Raw genomic sequence first — 25,811 nt, forward strand, 5'->3', positions numbered from 1 at the left:
GTCTAATTAGATAAGCTTAGCGTGGCTAGCTTGTATTATTTATTCAGACCCTCCTTTGAGAGGGCACACTGTTGCAATAAGCATGCTTGTGTGTGGTGCATGTCTTCCAATCCCATTTCTTTCTCCCTTTTATTTACCAGGTTCTGATGGTTAATTTTAGGGTATGTTTCAATTAGCATACTTATGCTTTGCATGCGTACATCATTCATCTGTCTTGTTTGCACCAGGCTCGGCGCATTATTCAAACTGCATTGTATTTCAATACACTTTCTTGAATACGTGTTTCAAAGCATGTTATCAAGTGTTGCATCCATATGCCATTCGAGATAGCCGAGCCTATTTTAGTTACATTTTTGTATGTGTTGCATTAGGCATCTTAACATAGTTAGGATCATGCATATTTCTAATTAACTTCTGTTTTGGCTCGGAGTACTCGGTGAGTGTTTATGCCTTAGCATCCTTGCATGTGTGTAAGTGACTGCCATGATAGCATGCTTGCCATAAGGCTAACTGCTTAAGTGTTTAGCTGCACGAATGCTTGTGGATGAAGGCTTCATTGCTTGAATTGGAACAATTCATCAAAATGTGCATTTTAAGCCCACTTTGTGGAATGGCAAAATCAAGTTGTTTTTCTAAGCCCACTTGAGGGTGGCAAATCCACGTCTTAGCCTACTTGCGAGTAGCACTTTCAAACCATTTTCGAAAAACAAACATGAGATGTTTTGTTCCAATCCTTGCGATTGAGTCTATACTTGTCTGTTGTGCGCATCACGTAGTAATGTTAGCTAATAACCAGAATAAGAACACTTGTGTTTTCAAAAACAACATATCATGCTTAGTAGAGGCCGATCCTTTGATCGGGCGAGCGGGGGTGCTCATTTCAGGGCCTTCCCTTCTCGTACCCAAGTTCCCGAGCTGAGGCAACTTTCGTGCTGACGGACACGTGGCCTTAGGCACGAGTTAGGGTTTCCTAAATTTCCCAAAACAAAATATTTAGCTGGCGACTCTAAAATCTGGCAAAGCAGTCCATGTTTCGTACTTCTTGATTAAAATTGATTTTCCAAAACGATTTGTCGGATTTAGACTCTTTGGTGATTTATCAGTCTTACATTGCACTTTGTGAGATTAGTCGGAGGCTTGCTTGGAAAAGCGTGCCATAAGGCGGACAGGTTACGGTCTCTGTCACGATAGGAGCACAAACCTTGGTTTTTACCGAGGCGCCTTTTTCAACCATTCGACCTAGTGCATATCGGAAGCCATAGTGACCATTCCAAGCTAGGACAGGTTGCTTACCCAATTGTAGGTTGTTTGAAAACCACTGTGTGCGTTGTGAAACCCTAGCTCCTGACAAGATAGGATAGGAAAACCCTATCCCTCCATAGGGATGTTTTGGCTCTTACTTGCTTGATATGTGCTTTCAGGGATGTGTCTCTACAATGTATGTATCAGTTGCAAGTTTGAGTATCGGTCTGAGGGTATTAGTTTAGAGGCAGAATTTTGGGGCAGAATTTAGTAGAGAGCACAGTCATTCAGCTATGCTCATATTTGTTCTGGTGAAATCAGGCTGAGATGCTGTCTGTTTTCTCTTTTGCTAGGGGTAGTCTTGGAACCATATCTTTAGAAGGCTCCAATATCCCCCGGGTACATCGGACTTGTGTTTATACACTTTGTCAGGTCAGAGATTCAGTTCAAAGGAAATCAGTGTTTCCTTCGCTGAGGCAAGGCAAAAAGGTTAGTCAAGCACAAATCACCAGTTCAACAATTACCAGATCAGCGTTTATTATCTACCTCACCTGTGCGCAGTTGGGCTGAGATATCTAATTCCACCTCAGAGAGGGAACATACACCTGTTCAGTCAAATTCGCACTTTACAGTCAGTATGGAGGACATGATGCGTCAACTCCAAGAGACCATGCTGGCCATGCAGCAGGACACTGCTCGTCAGGCAGAGGTTGTAGCTCAACAGGCAAAACTGATTGCCAGGTTTCAACAACAGCACCAACCACAACAAGTCGGAGCATCTGCTTCACATCCACCCCCACCCCCACCTAGGGTTCCGACACCTGGGGAAACTGCAAACGTCTAGGAAGATACAGACGTTCCAACAGGGTCAGTCCCGCCACCAGTTCTACCACAGACTTCAAAGACACCAGCTTTCTCAACAGATACACCGTTTGAATCTGAGATGGATCCAACAGCTCTGAAGATGAGTAAGCTTGAAAAGCTGTTCAGATGGGCCCAGGGAGTCAACTCGATCCCGGACATAGAGGATGGTTACACGGACTCGGCGGTGACATTACCGGACAGGTTCAAGATGCCCCACATAGACCATTTTGACGGCTCGGGCGATCCTATGGTTCATCTGAGGTTGTTCTCAGATATTTTGCACCCGATGGGCTTGACGAGACTCCAGAAACTATCGCTCTTCGGTCGGACCCCGTCGGGTTTTTTGGCCATCTGGTACGCCAAGCTGGAGGACTCAGTAAAGAGGAGTTGGGAAAAGATGGCTGAGGCCTTCATCGCCCAGTATTCATACAATACCCAGATCGAGGTCACGACTGGTGATCTTGAGGTGACTCGGCAGGAGCCAAAGGAGGACTTTTTTGATTTTGTTACGCGATGGAGGGCCAAGTCCTCCACGATGACAACTCGGCCACTCGAGAAAGATCAGATAAGGATGGTTGTGCGCAACCTACAACCCAAGCTACTGCAGAAAATGATCGTCTTACCCCTCCCCACCTTTGCTGACTTGTATGACATAGGGGTACAGATTGAAGATGCTATGAGGCAAGGTCTGATTGACCACGAAAGGGAGTCACCCAAGAAGGGTTATACACGCAGTTTGAATGCAACCACCAGTGGTGATGCAGCTGCAAGATCTTCTGAAGTTGGAATGGTCACCACCACCACATCGAAAACAGCCACCCCATTCACCGGTGCATCCGGAACCAGCTCACAAAAAACCAAATATCCACCCTGAGGCAAGAGGGTTTTCACCCCACTTTATATGCCTTTGTCTAAAGCCCTAGGGGTCCTACTCAGGAAAGGACATCTGAAACCGTTAGAACAACGGCCTCTACCCGATCCTCTCCCTCCAAAGCATGACCCGGCTACATACTGTGCCTTCCATCAGCAGCAGGGTCAGGATACCGACTCTTGCTTCAGACTACGTCATGAGATTCAAAATCTCATTGACAACCAGGTAATAGCACCTCCAGAAAAACCAACTTTCAATCAAAACCCTCCACATAGGCAGGTGAACTTCATCCAAACAACGGCTAACCCGTTTGACCCCAGTATATACATCACCCCAGCCCATTTACCCAAGCCTGAGGTGTTCATTCCAGACAACATGGACTTATGCATGATAAATGCACTCGAACCGCAATCATCCCAAACTCGTGAACCCACTACTTCTGAGCTGATGAGAATGATCGAAGATCTTCAGAGAACTGTGGTAGATCTGGGCTTTGGAATTTTGGCTCCATCATCAACCACATCACATACCAAGGATTTCAGGTCAAAAGGCTCCCCAACCTCGGGACAGGCTACATTGGAAGAAGGTCAATCCTTTGGCAAAGTGGAGGCAAGTGGTAAGAACAAAGTAGGGGCGGGCATTGGTCCTTACGAACATCTTCAGTGGGCTGTTGAGGTTTTGAAGACCGAAGGACTGAATGAACAACAAGTGCTTGCAGTTGTTGCAAAAATTATGGATGACACTTTTACTACTCGAGATGAGGGCATTCTGAATCAAGGGGCAAGCTGAGGCAAGGGATGTCGTACCAGAAACATTCCTTTCAGCTCTAATCCAACACTCGGAAGAGATTGACAAACCCAGTCAACACCTGCCGACCCTTTCGCCGGTACATCCAACACAACCAGCTCACAACCTACCAAATACCCACCTCGGGGCCAGAGGGTGTTCACCCCACTATACATGTCTCTATTAACGACCCTGAGGGTCTTGATCGAAAAGGGACATCTGAAGCCCCTGGAGCCCCGGCTATTATCGAATAAACTTCCTCTCTCCCATGATCCGGCCAATTACTGTGCCTTTCATCAACCAGCTGGCCATGGTACTGACATGTGTTTTCGTCTTCATCACGAAATACAAGATCTCATTGACGACGGGGTCATCGCCGCACCAAGCTCTGCAAAGTCTATCGGCACTGGATCAGTGAACTTGGGGGATAATGTGATGTGATCGGGGGATGAACCACCTACGAATGGCGCTCAGTTTACTCCAGACATGGGGATGGCATGCACTGTTTTGAGCATTTATGAATGCTGTTTATTTTACTTTCTGACTTGGGTATTGAGTCAGTTTTGTTGTGTTGTATTAAGTCAGTCTTTTTGTGCTGAGTCAGTTGAGTCTGTCATGTTGTATCGAGTCAATCCTGTTGTGTTAGAGTCGGGTGATTTCGGGGTGTTACCTCAGACATCACTATCTTGTTTTGTGTTTGTCTTTTACACTCTTTCTTTTGAGTCTGTTTCCGCCATGAAGCCAGTTGCGCTAGAAGATCTGAATGAAACAACAGTGATTTTACCCCTTTGCATTTATTTCTGCCTTGAGCCAGTTGTTGTAGAAGATTTGAATGAAACGGCAGAGTTTTTCACCTACTTTTATGTGCCTTGAAATCATTGCATTGACCTAAGTTTTTTCCAAAACTTTTTGAACACTGTGATGAAAACAAAGATGGCTTGCTATATTTGACCTAAGTTCTCTCTCTATATTTGTTCCAGGTTCAGAAAAATTGGCTAAGGGCTATACATATCCTTCTATCTCTATATTGCTCTCTCTCTCTCTATATTTGTTCCAGGTTCAGAAAAATTGGCTAAGGGCTATACATATCCTTCACTCTTGGGCTGAGGTTCTTGGAGGTCTGTTTGAAGCTCAAAAGCTTGGTTTTTGCCTCTGAAGTTGCTACTTTGAAGTGGTTCTTCAAGGGTGAGTCTTTGTCCTCTTTAAAGATTTGTTTATATTGCTTGTTTGGCCCTATTTGCATGATATTTTAGGGCTAACTTTAAACTGCAAAAGGCTTCATTTTCAAGTGCTTAAAGTGTTTGTTTAGGCCTCTTTAGTGTTGGGGGTGGTCTAACCCCTTTTGTGCCTTATTTTGCCTTGTTTTGAGCCATCTCTTTAGGCCTTTGAGATCATCTTCTCTTGGCCTTTTAACCACTGAATTCCCGTGGAATTTTAGTGGTAGAAAGTGTGTTTTGAGGCCCCAAATGGGTGGCTGTTGTCCCCCCTCCTCTTCTCTTGTGTGCTTGTGTTGATGGCTCACAAAGTTAGCATGTTTTTCTACCTTCTTGGGCCCCTATCTTAGCATGTTTTAGGCCTTGTTTTTCCATGGTATAGCTCTGTTTTGGGTCGGTTTGATTGCCTCTTGCCTGCTTTATATCCTTGTAGTGCAATCCTCCCTATAGCCTTAACATGCATCATGTTTTGGACCATCATTTTAGCATGTTTTTTACTCCACTCCAGCAAGCTTTTACTCATGTTTTTCCATGCTTAAGCTCTATTTTAGGTGTTCTTGATCATTCGGACCTTGCTTTGTATAGCCATAGTTCAATCTTGCTCACTAGTTTTGAGTTTCAAAGTATCTAGCATGCTTTACTTGAGTTGTTTGCCTGCTTTGGCCATATTTCTAACAGGATTTCAGTGTGTATAGTATAGTCATACTCCCTCATGTTTCACACATACTGTGACAACCTAGAATTTTTCCCTCCGCTCGAGCGGAGGAGTTGACGCTCGAGCGGACTTTTGGGGTTCTCAGAAATTTTGCAGACGGCCTGAGATTCTGGGAGTTGTGAATCTCCGCTCGAACGGAGAAGTTGATGCTCGAGCGGACTGCTTTATTCGTCTGTGCGCGCTCGAGCGGGGAAAGAGGCGCTCGAGCGTGAAAAGTAAGATTACCCTTGACATTGTAGTAGTGTATTTGGAACCTTCCTAGTTTATTTTGGAGTATTGATTGAGATGGTAATTTGATGGTGAAGTAAGATAGGACCAAAAACTTTAATTCGAACAATTTGTTTATGTTCAACAGTCACTCTTTTGCCCTTTTCTTTTTCCACACTTTGAATTTGAATGTCAGGTTAGAACCATTGAAAAGCTTATCTCCGGGGCTTCAATTTGGACATAAGAACGGCCTAAAACGGAGCCCGGATCAGAGAGTTACACATGATTAAAGTTTTGGGATCTGTGCTGGGAGCAGGTATGCTCGAGCGGGAATAAGGACGCTCGAGCGGGGTTGGCGAGTACAGCAACGTAAAAACGGGATTTCGAGATCTTTTTCCACATTTTCTTTCCCCTTTCTTCTTCCCACTTCTCCTAAGTCCGAAACCCTCCGAAACCCTAGCCTCAAAACCTTGATTTCCTCTATTTTGAACAACAATCCACCATGGTTTTTGCATCAAGAATGGAGAATAAGAGAAGATCAATGTTTTTACCCGATTGGAACTCGGATTTGCGAAGGCTTCTTCTCAAGCTCACTCCTTTGCTTGATTATTGAGGAAGGGGTTCTAGTTTTCTTCAATACTTACATCAAGAGATAGATTTGTAGTATGTTCATTGTGTAAATGTACGGATTTTCATTTTGAGCATATAGAGTAATTATGAGATTTGGGAATTTCGGGTTTGAAGCATGGAAGGTTCAATTGATGAGTTAAAGTGGTGAGATATGACCCATAGATGTATAATCAAGGAGAAAATTGGGATGTAAGGTCATGGTATGAGAAGTTTGTATTTTTTATGGAAAACTTTATATTTTTCTTGAAACCCTAGGTTAATTTGTGATGATAAATAATGATTTTTGCCCAAATTGAAAATAAAATCATGGAATTGGTGGGTTGAATTATGCATGTACAAGTTGAATTGGATTTTTGAGATGTTTGAAATAATGTTAAAATTTGCGAATGAACTTTGTTATGAGCATTGTGAATCATGTTAAAATGAGAAAGGAAATTAGGGGAAATGATTTAGAAAATTAATGTGTGACCTCATATGTGTGTAGGACACGCTTCGGGAGGAATAAACGCTCTACCAGCACACTGTGAGTAATAGTACGGAGATGTACATTTTATTTATTATTGATAATTATTATCACTAACGCTCTGTTTCTCGTAAGTGTTACACGAACGTGTTACATGAACAATTATGATGAGTGAAAGTCAATGTGAACGTTGAAAGATTGGCATATGTCGGTATGACTTTAGAATGACTTCGTTCTATCAATAGCGAATAATAATTCTCTATTATCTATAAGCAAACTACGTCGTTTCTTAATGAATAAATAGAATTATGTTCATCTTTAAGCCAAGTATCTGTATGATATTGAGATTTATTCTATTGTGTTACTTATGGACCCGAGGTCATCAAGAACCTATGACACGCATGCAATGTTTACTAGTATTATGTGGCCTCAGTTAATAATTGTTATGATTATTATTATTCAGTTATTCGCGAGACACCTGTATTAATTTGTAATCAGGCCATGGGAAACTTATGTGCATTATTGCATACTGTTACTTTAAGAAGACTGAAATCATTCTCATTACAAGTTTCAAGTGTATTTCAAGGGCCTCGTGCCACAAGTTTCAAGTGCATTACAAGTTGCATAGGTTTTATGCCATTACAAGTTACATGGGCTTTATGCCATTACAAGTTACATGGGCTTCATGCCATCACAAGTTACAAGGGCTTCATGCCATTACAAGGGCTTTATGCCATTACATGGGCTTTATGCCATTACATGGGCTTAATGCCAATCTATGTTCAAGGGCTTCATGCCAACTTTTCAAGGGCTATATGCCATTTTTCAAGGGCTTTTTATGCCATCTGTTTCAAGGGGCTATTGTGCCAGATGTTCCAAGGGCTTTTATGTCATATGTTTCAAGGCTTTAATGCCAATGTGTTTCAAGGGTTTTATGCCGTTCTGATAAAGGCTTCATGCCATTTTGTTAAGGATTTCAAGCCGTTGTGTTAAGGGTTTAAAGCCACTGTGTTTAAGATTAGGCCCAAGGCCGTTCCGTAAAAGATACTTAAAGTATAAATGATTTTGATGAAATCCGTATTTGGAGTTATGAAATGTTTCATATGATAAGTAATTTCTGAAATGAGAAAAACACTATGAACTTATGATATGTTTATAATATGATATGCTTTCTAGATAATTTTCCCGAAAATGCCTAGATGCACCATGAAACCCCGAATATTCAAGATGTGACAAGTTTTCTGAAAAAGATACTTTGCTATGCATACAGAAACAAATAAACCATATGTTCTCTTTATTGATAAACACACGGATATGGATTATAATTCACGTTGAGCATTGAATTGTTATGTATTATTATTCACTGAGCTTGACTCACTATGTTTTATGTTTGTTTCTGTAGGCACTCAACCTGGAGATCAACCTTCACTTGTGGCTTTTGTTACCCAGTTGTCAAACCCTGAGTATCTAAGCTCTTAGATGTTGATCATTCAAGTTATGGAGTTTTGCTAAGTTTTAATTTGTACCCTAAATGTCTGTTAAGATCGGCGTATATGTATATGTACTTATCTATCTTCAGATGCACGTCACTGTATATTTCTCTGCATTATGTTCTGTTTGTGATCCTGGCATAGTAGTGGTAGCTCAATGGATATTACTATTATTTTTTTTACGCTATTATATACTATTAAATGCTTCCGTTCAGGCCCCATAGATTATATTCATCAGGTTTTATGTCTGTTTTCTGAGGTGGTCATGCCCAAACTTTTAGGGGCGAGTTTTGGGGCGTGACAGGTGGTATCAGAGCACGAGTTGCTATCTCACACACGGATCCATTAAGCTGTAGGATGTCTAGAAAAGACTTAGGCTTCATGCATGACATCCTTAGTACATATGAAAAGACTGATAGCAACGGTAAATGTAATTTGTTCACGTTAACGGTTATGAGTCATGTTTATTGTACATTCCTTGTGTGTATATTGTGATTGATTGTTGTGTAGAGCATGGCGGAAATAAGGATAGAGGATCACCTCGGGTTGGTTAGACAAAATGAAAAGGGAAAGTGACTGGTAAGTAATGCGCATGCAATTTTTGGTTGATTTTGAACTGATAATTACCTATCATTTATTTAGATGACTTGCAAATTGCTTAAACACTAAGTATGGAATATTTATGATACAGTTATGTCTTCCTTGTCATGGTACTGTTTGGACCTATGATTTGAAAAAAAAAAAAAAAAACTATTGTGATACGTACTTTGATTATCCTATTTTGTTAAGCGCATGACAATGACATGATATGACAAGCAATGCTTTATTTTCTGATATGTTGTGTTACGAATTAAGGAATGATGATCCATATATGTAAAAATATTCATGGCATCCTTAGTATAAGGCCTTTCCCGGGGGTAATGATACCGTGGTTTCAGTATGTTACAAGATATGTTTTGCCATCGACGGTCTTGTACGGATGGTGCCACTGACGGTCTTGTACGGGTGGATTATGATCAAGCATAAACTCTGATTTCTGTTTCTGATTCAAGTATAACTAGGAATATGTATGAATATGTTTCTATTTACCTGTTTCGTTTATGTGCAATCGGGATTTGATTATGGAATCCGTGATTTGTGATTTGAAGTCTGTAATCTGGTTTGTTTACGTGTATTCTGTAATTTGCGATCAGGATTTCTTATAAATGATTGCATGATATAAAGGACCTCACCCACATCGCGTGCCTACTTACACGAAAAAAAAAAGAGCAGCTATTGACTACTTCGACATCAAACTAAATGATCGTTATGATGTGAATACGAAACCATGTGATTGACCTCGTGTCTTCCAGTAAGAAAAAGAAGAATCGTTTGAATGATAGAAAAAAAAAAGAAGAAGAAAAGAAGAGGCCAAAGTAATTTGTGCTATGACAAGAAAAAGTGCTAGCAAAGGAAAATATCATACCTTACGGTTATGATTGATTAATCAAGTAAGAATTGAATTCGATTTCTAGCCTTGTTTTGATAACTGTATATATTATCCAGATTTGAATTTATGACTGCATGATCAGGTGTTTATAATGGGGATTCTTCTTCCCACCGTTCCGATCTTGTCAACAATTAGTAAATGTGGTTTTGACTCCACATAACGATATGATTTTGATATGTTTTCGGAAATGAAATATGACTTTGAGCTTATCACTGTATTGGGGACTGGTGAAATGGAATATATCGTGCCTCTTAGGCAGAACCTTACTTGATAGGTTCTAAGATCTGATTCAATGATGCAAAATCGAATTTTAATTTGACCACGTAATTAAGTTATTTTGAGAACTATATGTAACCGTAATGGTCATGTACCACCGAGTAAATTTCCTTATAAGATTCACTTAAAGAATTAATGTATGCTGTAGGAATTTATAAATCATGTTTTTCAATTTTTGTACTTTTAAATGTTTACGGTGAAATCCCCTGAGCAGTTAAGACTAAATAGTGAAACCATGTTTAAGGATGCTTATCTGTTTAACAAGAAACGTATCTGTTATACTTAGAATAATCGAATAAGGAATTGGAAGCCTTAAAGGTTTAATTATCTGAATTGATTATGTATCTGTGATCAGCATAATTTTTATGTAATCTTAAGTATGTTTACGAGATTTCAATTTCGGAATGATTTAACGATTGGATTTTGTCCTATATGTTTTTATATATGACTATCTATATGTATACCTAAGTCTTCTTATATATGGAAAGGAATAAGGGTTGAAAAGAAGAGCATAGATCTTCTAGGGAGCAAATGAGAAAGTGAAAGAGGGGATAGAAATCCTAAAGCTTAAGGTATGTTTGTTTGGCCTCTCTTGAAGTTAAGTAGGAACTCCTCTACGTAATTGTTTTAAGGAGTAATTGTATGATGGTCTTCACTGTTTTTTTTAATGTCAAGTGGAATAAAGAATTGGTGATGCCGTTAAGTGAAGTGTAATTGAAAATTTGTTGTTAATTGAGAAGTTGTTATGGACTTTGGGATTATAAATGGTTAGTGTTGCTCCTTACCCGTTGCAATTCTGATATGTATGTGTTGATCGAAAGTATTTGTGACCCTATCCTATCCAAAGTGTGGATCTAGTTTTGGAACATTACAGGGTGTGTTTCCGTTTATGTTTGAATCGTCTTCTATTTGGTTTCTCAAATTTCGAGGACGAAATTTCTTAAGGAGGGAAGGGTGTGACAACCTAGAATTTTTCCCTCCGCTCGAGCGGAGGAGTTGACGCTCGAGCGGACTTTTGGGGTTCTCAGAAATTTTGCAGACGGCCTGAGATTCTGGGAGTTGTGAATCTCCGCTCGAGCGGAGAAGTTGACGCTCGAGCGGACTGCTTTACTGGTCTGTGCGCGCTCGAGCGGGGAAAGAGGCGCTCGAGCGTGAAAAGTAAGATTACCCTTGACATTGTAGTAGTGTATTTGGAACCTTCCTAGTTTATTTTGGAGTATTGATTGAGATGGTAATTTGATGGTGAAGTAAGATAGGACCAAAAACTTTAATTCGAACAATTTGTTTATGTTCAACAGTCACTCTTTTGCCCTTTTCTTTTTCCACACTTTGAATTTGAATGTGAGGTTAGAACCATTGAAAAGCTTATCTCCGGGGCTTCAATTTGGACACAAGAACGGCCTAAAACGGAGCCCGGATGAGAGAGTTACACATGATTAAAGTTTTGGGATCTGTGCTGGGAGCAGGTACGCTCGAGTGGGACGCTCGAGCGGGGTTGGCGAGTACAGCAATGTAAAAACGGGATTTTGAGATCTTTTTCCACATTTTCTTTCCCCTTTCTTCTTCCCTCTTCTCCTAAGTCTGAAACCCTCCGAAACCCTAGCCTCAAAACCTTGATTTCCTCTATTTTGAACAACAATCCACCATGGTTTTTGCATCAAGAATGGAGAATAAGAGAAGATCAATGTTTTTACCGGATTGGAACTCGGATTTGCGAAGGCTTCTTCTCAAGTTCACTCCTTTGCTTGATTATTGAGGTAGGGGTTCTAGTTTTCTTCAATACTTACATCAAGAGATAGATTTGTAGTATGTTCATTGTGTAAATGTATGGATTTTCATTTTGAGCATATAGAGTAATTATGAGATTTGGGAATTTCGGGTTTGAAGCATGGAAGGTTCAATTGATGAGTTAAAGTGGTGAGATATGACCCATAGATGTATAATCAAGGAGAAAATTGGGATGTAAGGTCATGGTATGAGAAGTTTGTATTTTTTATGGAAAACTTTATATTTTTCTTGAAACCCTAGGTTAATTTGTGATGATATATAATGATTTTTGCCCAAATTGAAAATAGAATCATGGAATTGGTGGGTTGAATTATGCATGTACAAGTTGAATTGGATTTTTGAGATGTTTTGAAATAATGTTAAAATTTACGAATGAACTTTGTTATGAGCATTGTGAATCATGTTAAAATGAGAAAGGAAATTAGGGGAAATGATTTAGAAAATTAATGTGTGACCTCATATGTGTGTAGGACACGCTTCGGGAGGAATAAACGCTCTACCAGCACACTGTGAGTAATAGTACGGAGATGTACATTTTATTTATTATTGATAATTATTATCACTAACGCTCTGTTTCTTGTAAGTGTTACACGAACGTGTTACATGAACAATTATGATGAGTGAAAGTCAATGTGAACGTTGAAAGATTGGCATATGTCGGTATGACTTTAGAATGACTTCGTTCTATCAATAGCGAATAATAATTCTCTATTATCTATAAGCAAACTACGTCGTTTCTTAATGAATAAATAGAATTATGTTCATCTTTAAGCCAAGTATCTGTATGATATTGAGATTTATTCTATTGTGTTACTTATGGACCCGAGGTCATCAAGAACCTATGACACGCATGCAATGTTTGCTAGTATTATGTGGCCTCAGTTAATAATTGTTATGATTATTATTATTCAGTTGTTCGCGAGACACCTGTATTAATTTGTAATCAGGCCATGGGAAACTTATGTGCATTATTGCATACTGATACTTTAAGAAGACTGAAATTATTCTCATTACAAGTTTCAAGTGTATTTCAAGGGCCTCGTGCCACAAGTTTCAAGTGCATTACAAGTTGCATGGGCTTTATTCCATTACAAGTTACATGGGCTTCATGCCATCACAAGTTACAAGGGCTTCATGCCATTACAAGGGCTTTATGCCATTACATGGGCTTTATGCCATTACAAGGGCTTTATGCCATTACAAGGGCTTTGTGCCATTACATGGGCTTAATGCCAATCTATGTTCAAGGGCTTCATGCCAACTTTTCAAGGGCTATATGCCATCTTTCAAGGGCTTTTTATGCTATCTGTTTCAAGGGGCTATTGTGCCAGATGTTCCAAGGGCTTTTATGCCATATGTTTCAAGGCTTTAATGCCAATGTGTTTCAAGGGTTTTATGCCGTTCTGATAAAGGCTTCATGCCATTTTGTTAAGGATTTCAAGCCGTTCTGTTAAGGGCTTAAAGCCACTGTGTTCAAGATTAGGCCCAAGGCCGTTCCGTAAAAGATACTTAAAGTATAAATGATTTTGATGAAATCCGTATTTGGAGTTATGAAATGTTTCATATGATAAGTAATTTCTGAAATAAGAAAAACGCTATGAACTTATTGTATGTTTATAATATGATATGCTTTCTGGATAATTTTCCCAAAAATGCCTAGATGCACTATGAAACCCCGAATATTCAAGATGTGACAAGTTTTTTGAAAAAGATACTTTGCTATGCATACAGAAACAAATAAACCATATGTTCTCTTTATTGATAAACACACGGATATGGATTATAATTCATGTTGAGCATTGAATTGTTATGTATTATTATTCACTGAGCTTGACTCACTCTGTTTTATGTTTGTTTCTGTAGGCACTCAACCTGGAGATCAACCTTCACTTGTGGCTTTTGTTACCCAGTTGTCAAACCCTGAGTATCTAAGCTCTTAGATGTTGATCGTTCAAGTTATGGAGTTTTGCTAAGTTTTAATTTGTACCCTAAATGTCTGTTAAGATCGGCGTATATGTATATGTACTTAGCTATCTTCAGATGCACGTCACTGTATATTTATCTGCATTATGTTCTGTTTGTGATCCTGGCATAGTAGTGGTAGCTTAATGGATATTACTATTTTTTTTTTACGCTATTATATACTATTTAATGCTTCCGTTCAGGCCCCATAGATTATATTGATCTGGTTTTATGTCTGTTTTCTGAGGTGGTCATGCCCAAACTTTTAGGGGCGAGTTTTGGGGCGTGACACATACAATGTTTTTGGAGGGTTATGCTTTAGGCCTCAATCATGAGCCAATTGGTATGCATGCTTGCCTAAGCTTTTGGGCTACCATCTTAGTGTGTTCTTGGTGTTATTTTACCATGTTACAACTCTGATTTTTGTTGGTAAAGTCACCTCATGCCTGGTTTTGGTAGGTGTAGTGTAATCATGCTCATTGGCCTTGCATGCGTCATGCTTTATGCCTCCCATTCTAGCATATGTTGGCTATGTTCAAGCATGTTTCTAGCATTGTTTTGACCTACCTTGGGACTGTTTTGAATCATCTTGGCCCTTTGGGGCTCGCTTGATATGGCTATGGTGCAAGTGCCTTTGCTAGCCTTAAGCTTTGAGCCTCCTAGCACGCTTCATTTGTGATATATGCATGATATGGCATCATTTCTCACATGATTTCAAAGCATATAGTCTTCCTAAACTCTCATGTTTATTACTCTTTAATTGTGTTTAAGAGCTGTGCTTCTATGCTTTGTTGGTGAGCCAATGCATGAACATGCATTTTCTTGCCTTTCATGCCGTCATTTCAAAGCATTTTGGCCACTATTTTGGCATGCATGAGGTCAGTCTGGGGTTATTGCATTGCATTGTGTTTGGATCGGATGTTGATCCAAACACGAGAAACGAGGGGCGTTTCATACTTCAAGGGATGAAACGCGCCTCATTTCTCGGTCGCCGACCTTCTTGATCAAGCATGATAGAGGTGGAGGCCCTTATGTGTTAGCTATGCGTTCAATGACATTGACTTTTGCAATCTCGGTTTCTCGGCCGTCGTGCATTGCGATGCTTGGTTGTGGCCCAAGAGTCGAGTATCGTATTCCCTTGAGCTTGAGAAATGATAGGGAGGGTGGTTGTGTACACATCTCTTGCGAATGCACTGCTATGCCCCTTTTTGTTCTCTGTTGCAGCAAAACTGGAGTTTGGCAGATTTTCTGGTCGACAGACCAGTAAAGGTGGTCGACCGACCAGTTTTTCTGGTCTACAACTAGTTTTTCTGGTCTACAGGTGGTCTACACCACCCTTTTCTGGTCGGCAGCCTACCGGGAGGTCCCCATGTTGGAGCAAAAGTAATTTGGAAGTTTGTGCAGTGTTCTAAGATCAAATCAAATGCAAACAAAGACAATTCTAGGCATAGCAATGGATTTCCGAGCGAGGCGATCAAGCATGCATCCTTCACTGTTCAAGGCAGAGCTGTGGCAGCCTAGTCCACATACCTCACATACTCAGTTAGTTACCATGATTAGTTAATTTGATTAATTAGTTAAAGTATTGTAATAATTAGATGTAGCTAGTTATTCAATTTGTGTTGTGTAATAATTAGTCTAATTAGATTATTAGATAAGTTAAGTAGCTTAGCTTAGCGTGGCTAGCTTGTATTATTTGTTCGGACCCTCCTTCGAGAGGGCACACTGTTGTAATAAGCGTGCTTGTATGTGATGCATGTCTTCCAATTCCATTTCTTTCTCCCTTTTATTTACCAGCTTTTGATGGTTAGTTTTAGGGCATGTTTCAATGAGCATACTTATGCTTTGCATGCGTGCATCATTCATCTGTCTTGCATGCACCAGGCTCGACGCATCATTCAAACTGCGTTGTATTTCAATACACTTTCTTGAATACGTGTTTCAAAGCATGTTATCAAGTGTTGCATCCATATGCCATTCTAGATAGCCGAGCCTATTTTAGTTGCATTTTTGCATCTGTTGCATTAGGCATTTTAACATAGTTAGGATCATGCATATTTCTAATTAGCGTCTGTTTTGGCTCGGAGTACTTGGTGAGTGTTTGTGCCTTAGCATCCTTGCATGTGTGTAAGTGACTGCCATGATAGCATGCATGCCATGAGGCTAACTGCTTAAGTGTTTAGCTGCACGAATGCTTGTGGATGAAGGTTTCATTGCTTGAATTGGAACAATTCATCAAAATGTGCGTTTTAAGCCCACTTTGTGGAGTGGCAAAATCATGTTGCTTTTGTAAGCCCACTTCAGGGTGGCAAATCCGCGTATTAGTCTACTTGCGAGTAGCACTTTCAAACCATTTTCGAAAAACAAACATGAGATGTTTTGTTTCAATCCTTGCGATTGAGTCTATACTTGTGTGTTGTGCGCATCACGTAGTAATGTTAGCTAATAACTGGAATAAGAACACATGTGTTTTCAAAAACAACATATCATGCTTAGTAGAGGCCAATCCTTTGATCGGGCCAGCATAGGTGCTCATTTTAGGACCTTACCCTCTCGTACCCAAGTTCCCGAGCCGAGGCAACTTTGGTGATGACGGACACGTGGCCTTAGGCACGAGTCAGAGTTTCCTCAATTTTCCAAAACAAAATATTTAGGTGGCGACTCTGAAATCTAGCAAAGCAGTCCATGTTTGGCACTTCTTGATTAAAATCGATTTTCCAAAATGATTTGCCGGATTTGGACTCCTTGGTGATTTATCAGTCTTATATTGCACTTTGTGAGATTAGATTCAGAACCGTGACAGGAGTCCGAACTGTAGTAGCATGAACCGAATCCGCGCCCTCCCGTGCGGAGCGGAGTTCGGGTGGTCTACACAAGGACTTACTTGTGTTCGTGTTAACTTAGGCATTTTTGTGAAATCACTTACATGATTAGTGAAAACTTACTCATTTTGTGTTGGTCTAAATTTTTGGAATTACACGAATTTGTGTTCGTTTATGCATTTATTGTGAAATCAATAACGTGATTTGTGAAAATTTACGCATTTTGTGTTGTTCTAAATTTTTGAAAACTAACTTACGCTGATTTGTGAAAACTTACGCATTTTGTGTTGGTCTAAATTTTTGGAAACTAACTTACACATATTTGTGTTCATTTATGCATTTGTAAAAATTACATATATTGTGTTGCTCTAAATTTTTAAAATTAACTTACACGGATTTGTATTCACTTATGCATTTTTGTGAAATCACTTACGTAATTTGTGAAAACTTACGCATTTTGTGTTACTCTAAATTTTTGGAACTAACTTATGCTAATTTGTGTTCACTTATGCATTTTGTGAAATCACTTACATGATTTGTGAAAACTTAAGTATTTTGTATCGGTTTAAATTTTTGGAACTAACTTATGCGAATTTGTGTTCACTTATGTATTTTGGTGAAAACTTACACAATTTGTGTTGGTCTAAATTTTTGGAAACTAACTTACGTATATTTGTGGTCACTTGCGTATTTTTGTGAAATCACTTATGTGATTTGTGAAAATTTACGCATTTTGTGTTAGTCTAAATTTTTGGGAATTAACTTACGCATATTCGTATTTACTTAGGCATTTTTGTGAACATCACTTACGTGATTTGTGAAAACTTACACATTTTGTGTTGGTTTAAATTTTTGGAAACTAACTTACGCGGATTTGTGTTCACTTACGCATTTTTGTGAAATCACTTACGTGATTTGTGAAAACTTATGGATTTTGTGTTATTCTAAAGTTTTGGAAACTAACTTATGCGGATTTGTGTTCACTTACGTATTTTTGTGAAATTACTTAGGTGATTTTTGAAAACTTACACATTTTGTGTTGGTCTAATTTTGGAAATTAACTTACACGGATTAGTGTTCCATTACGCATTTTTGTGAAATCACTTACTTGATTTGAGAAAACTTACACGGACTAGTTTGTATTATTACTGGTGGCCAGTTGACCACCCTTTCCTTGGACTTCTCTTTTTTTGCTGCAACAGAGAGCAAACAGAGGCAAAACAGTGTATTCTCAAGGAGTATGTGTACTATTACCCTCCTTATCATTACACAAGGTCAAAGGTCTTGGCTCCAAAACCACCAACCAAACATTTTCAATGTATGATGGCCAAAGAACCAAAAAGTACAACTTCATTGTATGCAAACAAGACTCGTGACCATCACCTTGTCATGTGTGATCAAAGGCAATGGAGACCAAGGAGATTGGCTCATTTCATCACTTTGAGTATGAAATGCTCCAATCTTCCTTGTGTTCAATATAACGTCCGATTTAACACATGCAATGCAACACAAGATGCTTATCTTGCCTATTTTACTTTGTTCATTTTGCTTACCAATTTTAGATTACCAATCCATTCTTTAATTGATTAGTCCAAAAGGTGAGTGTCCTCTAATGGAAAGAGGGCTTAAACCACAAGTACCTTGAGCATGAAAGAGGCCTCATGCTGTTGGTAATGAACTGCTGGAGGAATTAAACCATTAGGTATGAGGGTCTCAATTCCACACTTAAGCCAACAAGGGTTCGAAGTCACTTTCAAAGAAAATGAAAGAGTGAAGAATAGAGGAAGATTGCAGAGATTTCAATGCTGAAATGGAGTGCAAAATGACACTAAAACATGCAAGCAACTCATGCAAATCATGTTTAAAAGCTTAACACATTAAGCTAATGAAAGAGGTTGCACCACAACCACACAATACAAGCCTCAAAGGGCGAAACTAGCTCAAAACAGAGCTAAGACCAGTCAAAACAGTGGCAAAATCATGCTGTGATTAAGCTAAGTTAAACTAGAATAAGAGGCCAAAGCATAGCACAAGCTAAACTAACAAGCACAATTGCACTACAAGCATATAAAACAAGCCTCAAGTGCTCCAACTGGCCCAAAATAGAGCTCAAACATGCCAACATATAGCCTAAAACATGCTTGAATTAAGCTAAGTCAAGCTGGAAAATCAAGCTAACATGTGAAGCAACCTAGGCATGGAAGCAAGACACAAGGAGGGGAGGCTAACCCCTCCTATTTTGGACTTCAAAAGTTGATTTTTACCACTGAAATGACTCTGATTTTCAGTGGTTAAAAGGGCCAAAAAGTGTGGTTTAAGAGTGGTAAGAAATGGCACAAAAGGCTTTACAAGCCAATGAACAAAAAGATGAGACAACCCCCTAACTCACCAAGACATAAACTACCATTTTCAAGCCTCAAAAATCGAGTTTTTTGTAGTTGAAAAACTAGGTCAAAATAGTACAAAAGAATAATAACTCAAGTTATGCAAGACAAGTTTCAAGATGACTCTTATACCTCTTGAAGCACAAGACAACTTCAGGCACAAATTCAAGCTCAAAACCCTTTCTAAGGCTCCAAGAAGACCTACTAGAACCTCTGCTCCAAGGCAGTCAAGATTGATCAAGAGTCTATGTGCAAAGGTGTAGAGAAAGCTAACTACAAAGCACAAAATAAGAAGAGAGAGAGAGTGAGAGAGAGAGAGAGAGAGGGGGGGAGAAAATTCTAGAGAGAGAATTTTGTTCCAAATTGTCTAACCCTCCAAAATGGGGGAGAGACCCCCCTATATATAGAAAAACAAGCTTAGAGCTTGTATTCATCCCTCCATACACGTGTATGGAGATACACTTCAGTAAACAACAACTGGCACAGCTGGCAAACAAATATCTGAAAAAGGAGAAAAATGGCCGTCGACCATCACCAGTGGCCGATCAGCCATAAATGTGGCCGACCAGCCACCACTGATGGCTGGCAACACAAGCCATGGCCGATGGACTATGGGGATGGCCGACAAGCCACCCTCTCCTCCAGATTTGAAACAACAAGCTCTTGGTCCTCAACCAAGCACAAAATAGACAATTTGAGAGGCTCGAAAGCAAAGCACTCCGCCAAGAACTTTAGGCGCTCAAAATGAACACAAGCATACAAAATCATCGAGTGTTCAAATGATGACATCAAAGTCTCGATGACGGTCAAAAATAGGGTGTCTACTGGCCCGTGTTGAATTGCCAAGGGTAGTTTGTGAATACCCAGATATCTTTCCCGAGGATCTTACTAGTTTGCCACCCCACCAAGAGATCGAGTTCTCCATTGACTTAGTGCCTGACATAGTATCGATTTCCATGGTGCCGTATAGATTTGCACCCGTCGAGTTGCATGAGTTGAAGATTCAACTCCAAGAGCTTCTAGACAAGGGGTTTATGTGGAGAAGGGGTTTGGAAATACTCTTCTGATCCTGGGGGACGCTAGTGATCCTCTTCTAGTCACCTGAAAAGGAATAAACACTCCGGTCGGGGGTGCTGGAATTAGCACTCCGACGGGCAAGTTAGTCTTTACACTCAAGTTTACTTGTATTCTAAATTAAGCACAATAGTTCTCACACACCTTTCTTTGACTGTTGTTCCTTTATTTATACTCATTTCCAAGGCCTCGAGGCCTGGTCCACTTTTCGCTCACTAGCTGCTTATTTATTCGGCCCCATAATTCAATAGTTTCTCAGCCTATTAATTGTATTCGGCCTCATAATCGTGCAGGTTAGGGCCGAGTAATGTCTATCTCCTAAAGCGTATGCTTCTGATTCTGCTAATTATTCGGCTCCCACAATTGCCCCCCAAACTCTCCATTGACGGCAGTTAATTGGTGTGTTTGGCCTCGAATTTGAAAAGTCAAGTGAAACATAAATTAGGCGGCTTGACCTATCCCAATGTGAATGTCAGAACACACACGCCTTTTGGTCATCATTATACATTCCCGCCTTATTCGCGTATCTTTCGCATTTAATATGATTTGAAACTTCAGTCTCTTCGAATGCATACTTTTTGAATATTCGAGCCTCCTGGATCGCCAGTCGGAATCCCTCTATTTCGCGCCTTCTGCAACTTATTCCCGTCTCTCCTTGTCTCCTTTGCCTCTCGTAAGTTTTCTTCTCTTCTCTTTGTAGTCCTATTTTCCGTGTTCATTTTTTATTTAGAATACCTCTGAGTCCTTACTAGAATGGCTAAGCACCTGAAAGACCTCCTTTCCGAGGGTCGTCTTTCTGGGTTCTGGCGACATTTTTCTATCCCTGAAGATGTCCATATATCTCTAGTGACGGACAATACCCCTGATATGGAGAGGGAGGACCAAAATACCATCGTCTTTCCTCTCCTATCCATTGCAGAGGGTGGGGTTCGCTTTCCCCTACACCCATTTCTTAGGGTCGTCCTCCACCATTGGGGTCTGATTCCTTCCCAACCCAATGTGAATTTCTTTCGAATCATAATGGGAATCGTAGAATTGAACCAGCGCCTTAGGATCAACCTTGGCATTCCGGCGATTCGGCACTGCTACGCTTTAGCCAAATCCTCCGATCGGCTCGGGCACTATTTTCTCAGAGCCAAGGACACCGGCCATCACTTGGTCACCATGCTTGTCAGTTCTAGCAAACGAGTTGGCGATGTAATGGTCAATGTCCGAGGCAACTGGAAATTCGGCGAGGGCGAAGATCGCTTTGACCCTGTTCCCATAAAGAGGGGCAAACCAGGTTTTCGTGTAACTCATTGTCTTTATTGATCTTTCTTTTATTCAGCTTTTTCTTCAAGTCTAATCCTTTGTTTCTGCAGGCAATAAGTTGAAGAAGATTCTGACCTCGGCTGACAACGCAGTCCTAGCGGAGATCAAGACTGTGCTCATGTATTTTGGCCGTCCAAATGTGAAGAAGCAAGGGAGAGCCGCCCATATACTCCTGCGGTACAAGCCCACTTATACTACGTTCTCGACCGCGGACGACATTCTGATCCCATCTAGCGAACACCACCTTACGGCTCTTATCTTCCCCAGCTTCAAGACCCCTAGGCAAATTAGTTTCGAAGCTTCTGATTCGGAGTAAGATGTAGAGATGGTGGTCGAGGTAGTTGCCGAACCAACGAGAGAATTCGCTGCGGAGGCTAAAGAGGTCGACAAGGCTCTAAACTCGGCGTTTGAGGCAACCAGTCTTAACTAGCCTAAACCACCGTCCACTTTGGGTCGAGTGGAGTTTTCCTTCAGAGATATTTTTACAGATTTGGGAGATCTACCTGGAAATTTTTCTTAAGGTATGGCTGGGGAAAATCTGACGCAGATGGAGCGAAAAAAAATGCCGAATGTATGGCCGCGCGACGGAAAGTCGAGGACGCCCGTTCTGGACCTGCCCCGATTGAATCTTCATAACCCGTTATTGTAGAAGAGACGGCTCAAGTTGTTGTGGCAAAGTCAGATAAGGAGGCCGAACAACAGATTCCAGAAGAACGGTCGATTCAAGAAGAGCGGGGTGAATAACGTGCCGTCGAGGAAGAGGTTGGCTCAGAGGAGAGCCCTGCTGACAAACGGCCTCGTCTAAAGGAGTCGAATGTTGTTCCTTTCATTGTTCAACCAAAGATCAAAAACATGCCGATCTCCTCTGACGCATCTGTCTTGAAGGATCCAGCTGTAGCATTGAGCTTGGCCGCCTCAGTCTCGTTGCCGACTGACAAGGCCACCTTTCGAGCAGAGCCGGATTTGTTAGCTATAGCGTTAGCTGCCCAGTCGGCCTTTCTGGTATGTGACTTGATCTTTTCTACTCCTTGTTGGTTTGGTTAGTATACGATATTTCTTGGTATGTGATGATCCTGACTCCTTGTTTTGTAGACGGTTGGAAGGATAGCAGAACTAGGCCGCCGCCAGCACGATGTCGTTGAAAGAATTGGCCGCCTGAAGTCAGAAGCTGAAGGTGAGAGGAGCAGGGCCGAGTTTGAGGCGATGAGAGCCGTGATGGAAAGTGCTCGAGCCGAAGCTGAGAAGGAGAGGGCTCAGACTGCTGATCGGCTCAGATCCGACGCCGAGGAGAGGGCAAACGTGAGCGAGGAATCGCTCAAGTTAGCCAAGAAGGCGCTTGCTAAGGTGGAGGCCGAGTTGGAAGATTTCAGGAAGGCCAAGGAAAAAGCCGACTCTGAGGCTTCTACGGCGTTCAAGGTTGGAAAGAGCGCCGCCCTTGAGAACTATGTAGAAGAAGTCCCCAAATTCGAGAATCGGGGATTGAAACATGGGTGGCTCAAAGCCTTTGCGGCCGCTGGAGTTACATTGGCCATGCCAATTCCATACGAGCAAGTGGACGTTGAGCCACTTGAGTTTGATCCCGAGGATTAATTTGGGAGATATTCTAGTTTTATTAAGTAGTTTCAATTTCAATGTATGTTTTTGTTTAGTAGATTTCTGTTAGTTCAAGGTAATTTTCGTGTATAAATTAGCTACTATCTGCGCTTAATTTATTAATGAAAATTTCCTTTTTATTTCACTATTAGTTATACAGCATTTGCTGATTTTAATGAAGAGTTTTGCTTTCCATTACCTTGGATCAAATAATTACTGTCTGTTGTGCTTGCTAACTATCCCACTTCATAGCTGCCGATTGGATAACAATCTAACTTGGCAATTAATTTAACCTTATTGTTAGGTTCTTATTCTAGGCAATCCCGTTTGACAAAACTCCTTTCAGTTGTACTTGTTTTCGCACTTTTATTTCAGTGAGGCTATGAGTTTATTAGATGCGAATCCAACCCGAATCGTGCCTTGCAAAGAAGTTTTGTGATGTTAATTCCTTTAAGATTGCCACTTCGCTGATTACGACGGGGATCAAGCAAAATATAAAAATGCATTCAAAGTTGCTTCCCCGCTCGAGCGTCTATTTCCCCGTTCGAGCGGAGAATGCTGAGTTCCAGAAGTTTGTTGAGTCTGCAAATATATTGTGATTCGTGTTTTCACGCTCGAGTGTCGAAATCCCCGCTCGAGCGTACATCCTGGTTTGGAACACTTCATGTAGTGTCCCCGCTCGAGCATCAATTCCCACGCTCAAGCGGACCTCGCGATTTCAGATTGTATAAATTGACAAGTTGCTTCAAATCTAGGATGACGCCTCCAGATCTTCTTCTTGGGTTCTAGGGTTTATATCTGGGGCTATTTTGCTAGTTTTCTTTGATGTTTCATTGAGTATTCAACTCATGGTTTAAAAAGCATACATCAAAGGTTTGTTTGTTTATTCTACACAAAAGAGAGAGTTGTTCTTCAATAGATTCTGGGGAATTCGAGCCTGAAGCTTTGGTGGATTCTAGAGTGGCTCATCGTCAAGACAATTCAGAGGTGAAGACGGGGTTGGAAGAGGCACATAGGGGTTGGTTCAATTCGGGCATGGATTCGCTAGGTAATTGAGAGTATACCTGTGTAATTCCTTTATATCTTCTTAGTGGATTGTTTTGTGGCTGTTGCCCATGGTTTTTTATCACAATTGGAGGTGCTCCAATTGTGGTTTTTCTACATTAAAATCGTTGTGTTGATTTGTCTTGATTGTTTGATTGGGATTGTTATATACTGCTTAAAATTGATACATAATCACAAATCAACATCTAGGGGATTTCTAGATTTTTCACTTATGAATATTAATTTAACTTGGCAAGTAAATCAAATCGGCCCGGTCACATAAACGCCGAATAACATGAACTTATGAATATTGTATTGATGAATCGATGCGTGGAACGGCTGGGGCACTCAAGTCGACTAGATTGATGAATCTGCCCTTGCCCCAGCTGGTTCATAAACATTAAATGCCGAATAACATGGACTTATTAATATTGTATTAATGAATCGATGCGTGGAACGGCTGGGGCACTCAAGCCGACTAGATTGATGAATCTGCCCTTGCCCCAGTTGGTTCATGAACATTAAACGCCGAATAACGGTGGTTGATCGGTGATTGGGGCATATGACTCAGTCGGCGCGGGGCTGTTGAGGTTTCAGTATTAATGAGATTGCCTCGGAGGTGCTGCCCTCGTAGGGAATAAATGGGCGTGTACTTCGTGAACGAGGGTCCTATTTATATGCTCAGTCAGCAACTCAGTCCAATTCTTTAAGGAAGATCAAACAAGTGTGAATGTCAAATAGACTTTTCTTCAACAGCAGAGGCGAAGCGAAGCGAAGACGCTAGCTGAGCTGGGAGGTGCCATGAGTCGAAGTGGTGAACCTTCACGCACGGGTAGTAGGACTTCGAGAGATCGGGAGAGATACCCATCTCCTTGTCGTCGAAGTAGGTCGCTCAGGAGGGACAAGCAGCCACAACGTAAGTCTTCTCAACCCCGTCCTGGAAGGGAATCCGACGCGACTCCTCGCCCATTGAGTTTTGTGGTCTTCGTGGGTAATAGACCAATGACAGAGCGGATTCGATCATTCGAGATCCAAATGTAGCAGTTGAGTTCGCTCGACATATTTTTCCCCTCGAAGTTCAGCAGCCGATGGTAGGTCGGCCGGACTTCGAAGTGTTTCGTGAAGGCGTTCACGGAGCGGTGAAGGGACTGTACACCGCTTATGAGATCGGCATGAGTCTCTGCGCTGTTCGGCGTGCTATAGAACAGAGAGATAAACGAATTCGGAAGTTAGAAGCTCTCACCGAGAAGGTCGAGCGTGTGCTAAGGAAAATCAAGTCTGCCGAGCCCCAATCAGCCAACCATCCCAACCCAATTGTGGAAGAGAGGGTTACTCAAATGCTGATTAGTGATGCGATCGCCGATCGTAACATGGCTAGCATGTTCACGATTGAGACTGCGAGGGCTGCGGCCTATGAAAAAGGCTTCCATGATGGCTGACTGGTCGAAATTCAGAAGACCAAAGAGAAACTCGCCGAAGAAGTTTGCTGATGTGAAAATCGTGGATTTAAGCACGGTTGAATCAAGGCACTTCAGCAGGCTGAGGCTCTCCAGGCAGCAGGGTTGGATTCTACGTTTTCGTTGTAC

This window comes from Camellia sinensis, chromosome 4, assembly GCF_055761805.1.
Source record: "Camellia sinensis isolate YWXY chromosome 4, ASM5576180v1, whole genome shotgun sequence".
In the NCBI taxonomy this organism is placed as follows: Eukaryota; Viridiplantae; Streptophyta; class Magnoliopsida; order Ericales; family Theaceae; genus Camellia; species Camellia sinensis.